Source organism: Opisthorchis viverrini (assembly GCF_000715545.1).
Source record: "Opisthorchis viverrini unplaced genomic scaffold opera_v5_29, whole genome shotgun sequence".
Classification (NCBI taxonomy): Eukaryota; Metazoa; Platyhelminthes; class Trematoda; order Opisthorchiida; family Opisthorchiidae; genus Opisthorchis; species Opisthorchis viverrini.
In genome coordinates, this window is record NW_008751685.1 from 53,388 (window position 1) to 62,346 (window position 8,959).

Genomic DNA, 8,959 nt, shown 5'->3' on the forward strand with positions numbered 1-8,959 from the left:
GGCATTGCAGTTGGGCACCGAAAGGGTGCCTACGTTCTGTAAACCGTATGTTTCGCTTGAACCCACACTGTAAGCAGTTCCCGAAATACACTCATTCTGTGCCGACCTCAGCGACCTCATGAGTAGTGTTTTCTAGGAAACACTGGAACATGAGGTGGCCTAGTTCATTTGAAGAGGAATGAAGTTCGCATTCCTTTAAGTTGCCTGCTAATGATCCGTCTTGAATTTACTTCAAAACAATGAAGAAGCTTGCGGGAAAATCTATCCCGGAAGTGATGTCTGCTTAAACCCCGATGTCAAACAAAAATCTCCCTTACCTTCTGTTTGTCTGCTTGCTTCGCCTCTTTGTTCCCTAGGAAGAAGAGGAGTTGTGCGCTTTTGCCCACGAAGGAATGATAAGAATGGAGGCATCTTTAAACGTGGTTCACACGGCTTATTTCATGGTTTGCTGTGGTGAGTACTCGTCTGTTTTACGGTTTCTTACATACCAAATCATATGCGTATTGATGACAGGGAAACAGACTATACGCTTTGACCAACGGGTTCGTACGACCACAGAGGATAGTGTGTGTATGATAGTCTCATCCACTGAAAGTTAAACATTTCAGTTCTGCTAAGGACACTGATATTCTCCCCAATTCAATGATACCTTTTGCTTGAATGTTGTTTATGCTTTAATGACAATCTGTGTACTTTTTTATTTTGAAAATAAGTTGATCAAAAGTGGTGTACCACACGTCTTTCTACCTGCGTGATTGGCTGGGTATAATCCTCCTTTCAGATAGTTTGTTTTGGCCACATTGCATTCAAGATGGGAAACTGTTGTGACTTTGTTTAAGCGGGTGCGAGGTTCGCATAACACAACACTCTTGTCTGAGTGGGATTGTTCCTAGTCTTGAATGATAGTTCAAATTCGATCGGTTGGTGGGTGCGTAAGACTCGAATTTCCAAATTTTTGCTCATAGCCACACCGCTCTCGTTTGAACGGCCGTGTTCCTGTTTTGGCGTAATTATTCCGGTGAGTTCACACCAAAGGGAAGCACTGGACTCGAGTTTCGCTCTTATTAGAGCTCATCAGCAGCGCAAGTCGAATGGCCGTGCCTGGATTTGAACCCCGGACATCTGACATGCGAGGCGAGCGTGTAACCACCAGTCCACCAACGCGCGTTGGACGCATCTGAATTATCACGTCTGAACAGGCGAACGTGTACACACTTGAGCGATGTGAGTGGTGTGTTCCAAATTTTTGGCACCTATCCTACTCCTGGCCGGCCTCCGGAAGTGTGACAGTGTGCGAGGCGAATGTACTATCAACATCAACTTCGAAATACACTTTGGAGGGTGAACAAATTCACAGTACCTCGTTTGCATATTACCTATTACTGAATGTCCTGGTTGAGCAAATCGCTTCATATATATACTTCTGAGGACGTTTTGCGTCAACCAACTCAGTGAAAATGCGGAACATGGAGGGTGATTTTTCCTGTTAAAATTCAGTAACTTTGAAAGTTTTCGGATTTTTTTTGGTTTGTAATTAGAGGGAGGATGGTGAATTTTTCTCGCAAGTGAATTTACTCGCGGCAAAGCTATCCAGTTTATGTTAGGAGTTATTTAGGTAGACATTATTTCCGTTTTATAATTTCCTTGAAAAGCATTCACGATGCTTTCTGCATACCTCTCAGGAATGGAACATGAATTATCAAGGACTTGTGTGACAAACTTACTGGTAACTGTCACCGTATTTGCTCATTTTGTCTAGGTATTGTTCCTATAGAACCGATGGCAGACCTCAAAATAATTTGACATTACTCGGATGTATATATATATATATATATATCACATACCCAGTTCCTTTAACGATTTCCCTCTTGCAAGTATTTTTCAACTGTGGTTGCAAGTGTGGAATAGTCCTGTCATTGTTCAAGGAAGAAGCCCGCCTTGGAATGAGTCGAAACTTTAGTGCCGATAGTATTCACCACTGGAAACTGATAGTTACCAATGTGAACGAACGCCAGAGAGCTCGCCATTAGCTTACTATACACAAACGAAGATCGCTGTTAACTGGGAAGGTTCATGCGCTTAACTGTCTAATTTCACGTATTTCCTATGAGTTATTGAGGGCCAACTATGCAGTANGACAAACTGTGCAGTAAGCTGGCAGTGACGCGTTGATGTACCGAAAAAAACTAGGAACTGCAACCCGTTGATCTAGTGATCAGTGCAGGACGTCACGTGGTTTCACTGATCAGGTCTATACTAACAGATTTCGTTAGGGAAGGTGAGATAGCATGCCAGACGATAATGCCGTTAGCAGCATGTGGTAGATGAGGGGGGAGTAAATGATGCAGGAATGGTTGCCAAGACAGAATGGGTGACCTACTGTTATACCCTGTCTATGGTTGCATCGTCGCACTTTGCTTTATTTAGCGAGACATGTAATGTGGATGACTGAGGGTGTCAGTGCAAATAAACTGTCAATATGAGGTGATGCAACTGGACTGAAAACCGTAACATATGCGGATTTGTTCGTCCTTAGTTGGCTAAACAAAAATATGATCAGACTGAAGTGGCATGGAGTTTCCCCAGGATAACAGTTGTACTATCGAAAGAGGCGATGAACCTAATGGGTCTACTCAAGACGGAATAGTATTCACGTTTCAGGACCGATCACATCAGGATCTATCAACAGCTAATAGAGACTACTTAATGGTTGCACTATTGCCTATCTGAATCTGGCGTTTAACAGTTTGTTGAGCCAGAGAGGTTTCATTGGGTAGCCTACTCCGTCGAAACGAGTACCCCAATAAAACGAACAAAATTCCACTTTCCACGGAAAATAAAACCAGTAGACAGATGCCTTCATGGTGAAGCTATCTTGATTTCAATCCGGCTGTTGTATGGTAAATTGGAATCACGGAAAATAAAACCAGTAGACAGATGCCCCACAAATAGAAGCTTCATGCCAGAGTATGTCCAATTCACTGGAAGACAAACTCAAGAAAAAAACAGTCAGGGAGACTTCAGACATTTCTAAAGCACATGATAAACAAACCGTATTTTATTGTGTATCTTCAAATCTAGATTTAAACAGCTCCGTTTTTAGATCTTTGAACCGAGAATTTATTCACCCAACAGCTTCTTATAGGGTTACTGAATTCATTAGTTTAGGGACCGAATGAACCAAAAATCCGCTTTTGAGCAAGCTCTATTCACGACCACATAGAGGCTTGGTTTTAGTGCCGCGTTCTCTCCCACTCCAGTTCACTGTCTACATGTAGTTAGGCCGAAGCGCTGCATGGCGGACCTGGCGCCAAAATCAATCGCATTCCCAATATGTGATCAGCGAATGACTCGGATCGGTCGACTCTGTTTTGTCGCATTAGGTTTCAAAAGTTCCCTCATCCTAGTCGTTAATTGTCAGTCAGGAAGGTCAGATTCCTGAAAGCAGCCACTGAGTGCCCCAAGTCTACTGGGACTTTCAGCTCCGCTGCATGTTGACCAGATAGACAAAGTCCCCCCGATATGCAGTGCTTCACAGCCTTGTATCAAACCCAGGCAGCGAGAGTTAGCGTTGATCAAGGTCAGATAACGCCCCCGCAATATGCAGCGCATCGCAGTCTCGTAGCGAAGCAAGACCGCATTGGACCAAGTTCAGACAGTGTCACTCCAATAAATAGCTTGAGACCGTCGTACTTTCGCACTCGCACGCTCTCACACTCGCTTGCTCAGAATATGGCTGTTGTGTTCTCTTCTGAGTCTTTTTTTCAGGCACCAGGTACTGGAGTGGGTCAGCAGCCATAGAACAACGGATCGGCGAATCAGCAGGTATAAAATTTAGCAGATTACATAACGACAAGTCGAGACTAAACAGTACTGGCATCAGCATCAGACACGGTAAACAAGCTTGGCGAACAGGTCAAGAGTCACCTGATCGACTAATTAGGTATGAAAACAATAGCTCAGTCGTTCCACCGATAGGAGGGTTTCCGCACTTTATGCAAGTTAGCTTGGGCCCACAGCATTTTAGGCAAAGTACCCGTCAGATTTAAAAGTTAACACTAGGACTATTGATTTAGTTAGCATCAAAACCTAAACGAGCTCCAGTTTATCAGTGCTGGAACTGGTGTTGAAAAGGGGTATTCTTCGCATCTGTGTAGATAAGACTGCACCAGCTAACATTGTCAACAGCATTCAAAAGCCCGATTTTGAAGGAGTACTTCACTTTCAAAACGATTCCGTCTCCAGAAGTCGTGAACCAGCCTAGTGACAGTCCATCATCACCGAAAGTTCTGTTCCAAACAATGGGTAGAAGAAACTGACTTCGGTACTCAATATGCGTCGCCATAGACTTGGTGATAACGAACTCATCGTAGCGAAGATCACAGACTGACAGAGCTGACAAGGACTTGCTTCAGTTCTGCCGTCAAGTTTTGACAAGTTGCCACTTGGGATCTAGAATGTGTTTGCAAAAGGCTCAGGGGATAATTCGTCTATTGTTTTCACAGGAATGGAAGCGGCGTGGTCTTTCCGACAAACAATCCTGCATGCTGCTATGAATGGGAAAAATGGAGGAGTAGAACGAGGGTAGAACGGACCGTCAGCTGGCAGGGAGGGACGAAGTAAACAAGCTTATTGTTATTTTCCCTAAATGATTGACACGCTCAAGTGAAACACACGTTAAAAGACACTAGGCGCAGTCCCCGCGTTTCCGTCAACCTTATGATCTACTTGGACCCAAATTGCACTGTTTTTCGAGAAATATACTCATCTGCAAATCAATTTGGTTTTCACGGGAGACTCAATTGAATCTCTGGTTTATGATGTTCTCCAGCTGAATGTGCTGCACACAGGCCGCCCCAGGATTCATTTGGCACGATATTCGAGATATCGAAGTATATCTGTTTTCATAAAGGAAACTACTCACAAGGTTGCTGAAAACTCTCTGACATCCCACGACCGGTTTCGCCCTTCTTGGGGCTCATCAGGTAGGCGCAGTCCCCGAGTTTCCGTCAACCTTATGATCTACTTGAACCCAAATTGCACTGTTTTCGAGAAATACACTCATCTGCAAATCAATTTGGTTTTCACGGGAGACTCAATTGAATCTCTCGTTTATGATGTTCTCCAGCTGAATGTGCTGCACACAGGCCGCCTCATGATTCAGTTGGCACGATATTCGAGATATCGAAGTATATTTTCAACTGTATATTCAACTGCTCTACAAATGCACGCAGGTAGGTACCAACCCAACTGCACACCTATGACGTCTCACCGTATGCTGACGCGACTAAATGCTGACACCTTGTCTCGGTGGCCGCGCTTCAGTGCTGCTATGATCCTGCAGGCCACATTGGCTGGAACTTCGTTTCATCACACCACAGAAGCTACCAAAGAGCAGCCAGATAAAGAGTGACGAGTTCCCATGAAACGACCAACTGTAGCACGATGTGGTCTTGGCGTAAGGTCGCACAATTCGCCGCGAAAGCAGAGAGAAGAGGAAAGAGAGAGGAGCGGGCATCTCCATCCTTATGGGACCAGTGATGGTACCTGTAACTGATGGAGAACGACACATTCCGGTCGCCAGGAGGTTGGAGTTAATCATCTCTCACGACCAAAATTCCTTTAGAAGCCAAGAATCTGATGTCGAGCGCAAATGGCACCAATAGTTCAACATTGATGTTTTACTTTCTGCATAGTTGGGCCAGGCTAGTCGCTGGATTCGGTAAAGCCCACGCAAGAGGACAGAATCGCTAGTCAGATTGTGTTGTGACTTGCTGAACGGTCGTACAATTTGGTATCAGTCATTGGCTTCCCACTGCGCTCAATATGGTATATCAGAGGGCACGGTAGTTTCATAAAGTCCTTTATGGAGACAAAAGAAGATTATTACAACTGTATTTATAGGATTATCATGGGATGTTCCAAAACTTCGTGCTAGAATCTCCGTGAGAGGGCAAGAAGCGTCGAGCTAAATATCCAGATTGGCTGGCATTCTGCATTCGGGACATGCCCTCGTTCGATCCGTAGCCCGCACGTGACACATCCGTCCAATTGACGTGCTGTTCGGTTATTAGGGGTGGCTGACCTCCGGACAGATTGTAGCTTGGATAATCGAATAAAACGATGAGGAACAAGCGGGATGCCGTGTGAATAATACATTAGTTGAAAAGCGGGAACAACGCCGAATTCGATTCAGTTTCAGGCTCTTTTAGCCCACCGTGGAGCATCGCGAGGTACGGTTGGTAAGTCGACACAGGTTGCGGGAAGCTGGATGCGCAGTCTAATGGTCTGTAACTTCACAGGACAGTCGACAGGACATAGAGTTGGATTCGCAGTGCCAGGTCAAATGAACGGAAGACACTGGGTGAATCAGACTGCATGAAATCGAGGATATTGATTAGCCAGGTTGGACTGTCGAGAGCACTACTCACCTCTTCTCTTACTGTTTTTGCTCCAACATTGCCTCACTCTGAACATCAGCACAAGGAATTCTACGGACATTTACCAACGTTTTTTACATCCATCCGTCGGATGATCTCAACTTCTCTATCAATCGGATAACCGGGCCTGCTACTATGAAATGTCCCATCGCCGATACGTGTTTTTATTTCTGGAAAGGAGCCCACCAATACTTGGGTAGACGTGCACATCTTTTGGATTACATCGTTGTCTGATGAAGGGATATCAAGGAAGCACTCATAACAAAGGTGCTTCGCGGTGAAGACTGCCACGCGTATCACTGACTGGTGTGATCCAGAGTGCGAGTGGCGAAGCTTCCTCACTTTGGGGTTGAGTTCTTATCAAACAGCTGTTGTGTCAATCAACAATACAGGGTTTCCGCGAGACTGCCGCTTATTTTGTCCGATTAGACTAACAGTGGACTAGGATCATGGAACGCCAGGAAGGCTTTGGTTGAAACAAAAAGATTCGAAAAGCAAAGAAGACGGACGAAGTCCACAAAATGGATACGTCTTTGCCGGTTGAGTTGAAGAAGATGGCCTTGAAAAAGGCGATCTGGGGACCGTCGAATGGGAGGAAGTTTTTACTGCGAGCGCCAAACGTTTGACTCCTTTATGCATACTGAAGAACTGGTGGAACGAATGGAAAAGGGCGAAGAGATCTAATCTTATGCAGGTCGACGAGGCCACAAGGAATTCACTGCGATGCTCAAATGACCGAAAATGCAGCACAGAACATTCGGACCGTTCGACCATTGGTAGTTTGGAAAGCACGCCTCTCTCAGTATCACTTTAAAGCCTAGTGAATTCAGATTTGGACTATCGTTGACAGTTAGCTCGAGCTCCTGTAGAGATGGACCTTTCCAACAGCACCTACGAGAGTGATAAGCGAACTGCCGCCAGAAAACACGGAATACCCGATGAGGTAGTCAAAATGGGCGGTCCAGCATTGGTCGACAAATTTCTTAATCTCACCTACACAGTATGGGAAACCGAAAATTCAAAGACTCCACAGTTGTAGCACTGTTCACACTAATTGGAGGCGAACCGATAGCAGAAAAGCAATAGCTATTCTCTGCAATACAGCCCAAATTCCTGCACGCGTTGCACTCGGCCGGCTGTACGCTGACGTTCTGCAGTAAAATATTATCGTAAAACAGCATGGATCCCGAAGCAGGCACAGCGCAATTGGCCTCACCTTTAGAGTACGACAGATTTTACCCAGATATGAATGCTTCTAAAACACTTGCCTGTTACCAAGTTCCTCAGAGCCCAATACGAAATACATTGTGTTCTGAAATCAATGAGAGCACACACTGTTCAAATGCTTTAAGAAAACCGATACTGCACTGTGTACTCGGGTTGCAAGTTATTTACTGCATTCAGCCGCCCATGTGAAGCCTTGGTGCGCAACCACAACCTACGCGTGGACATCAAGTTGGTACTGTACCGAGGTGCCTTAGCCAAGTTTGGGCAGAAAATATGAATAATGTATCAAAGACATCTGATGAACGGTACTGTACCGAGGTGCCTTAGCCAAGTTTGGGCAGAAAATATGAATAATATATCAAAGACATTCTGATGAACGCATGAAGGAACACGAAAAACGAGTTACCAACAGCTGCATTCCAGAGCAACTTATTTACAGTCAGTGCGAGGATGGGGATCGAACTCGGGGGGCGGGTTAAAAAGCTCGTTGTTGCCAGCCCTCAAGTAAGTTTGAGAAGTCTTGGGAAAGTCTAGTGCCTAACAGAGTCAACTTGCAAACTGTCTTCTACACAAGCTAGGAGAATTTTGATGCAAAACGCATCTCAAGGCCCCGAACGAAGTGGAGTCGTTCACCTGAAAGTCCATTTCCACCTCAAGGGTGCGATTAGGGTTATCCCTCGGAATGCATCGACATTCTTGGAGAAGTGTGGTACCTCGCTGGAAATTTGAGGGATTACCAGGCAACACCAACCCTTAGAGTTATGCCATCGTGTTGACAGCCCTCAACAAGCACATCTCGCAACCTGCATGTCCTCCGATGTTCAGCTCCCCTATAAGGAAACCGAAACATGAAAAGCCCCCAGAGGAAACGGCTCACCTTGACAGAAATGTCCCTTCTTAAGGATGCCCACATCTCCGGAATGTTTAACTTAAGTTGCGATCACCAAGTTCCTAATCAGTTAGGTGTGGAGATTTAGTCCGGATGGCAAACAAGGCCAGCTTTGTTACTCTCACTGCGACGTATACTCAGTCTTACGGCTGACTAAACCCGTTTACACCTGCTGAGCGCGGAACCTGTTGGATGGCTCTGTTACAACCATAATGTCATTGTGTATCAGGTAGGTCAGATTCCTGCATGTAACCTCAGAAATCCCGAATCACCATCATCATCGACAGCATGACACCAGTGTTCAACACCGATGCTTCACTGCCGTACAACCATGACTTATTTGAAAGCCTTATTGTAAAGAAAAGAATAAAGGTGGATGGGGGAGGGACTTAGTGCTAGCTTA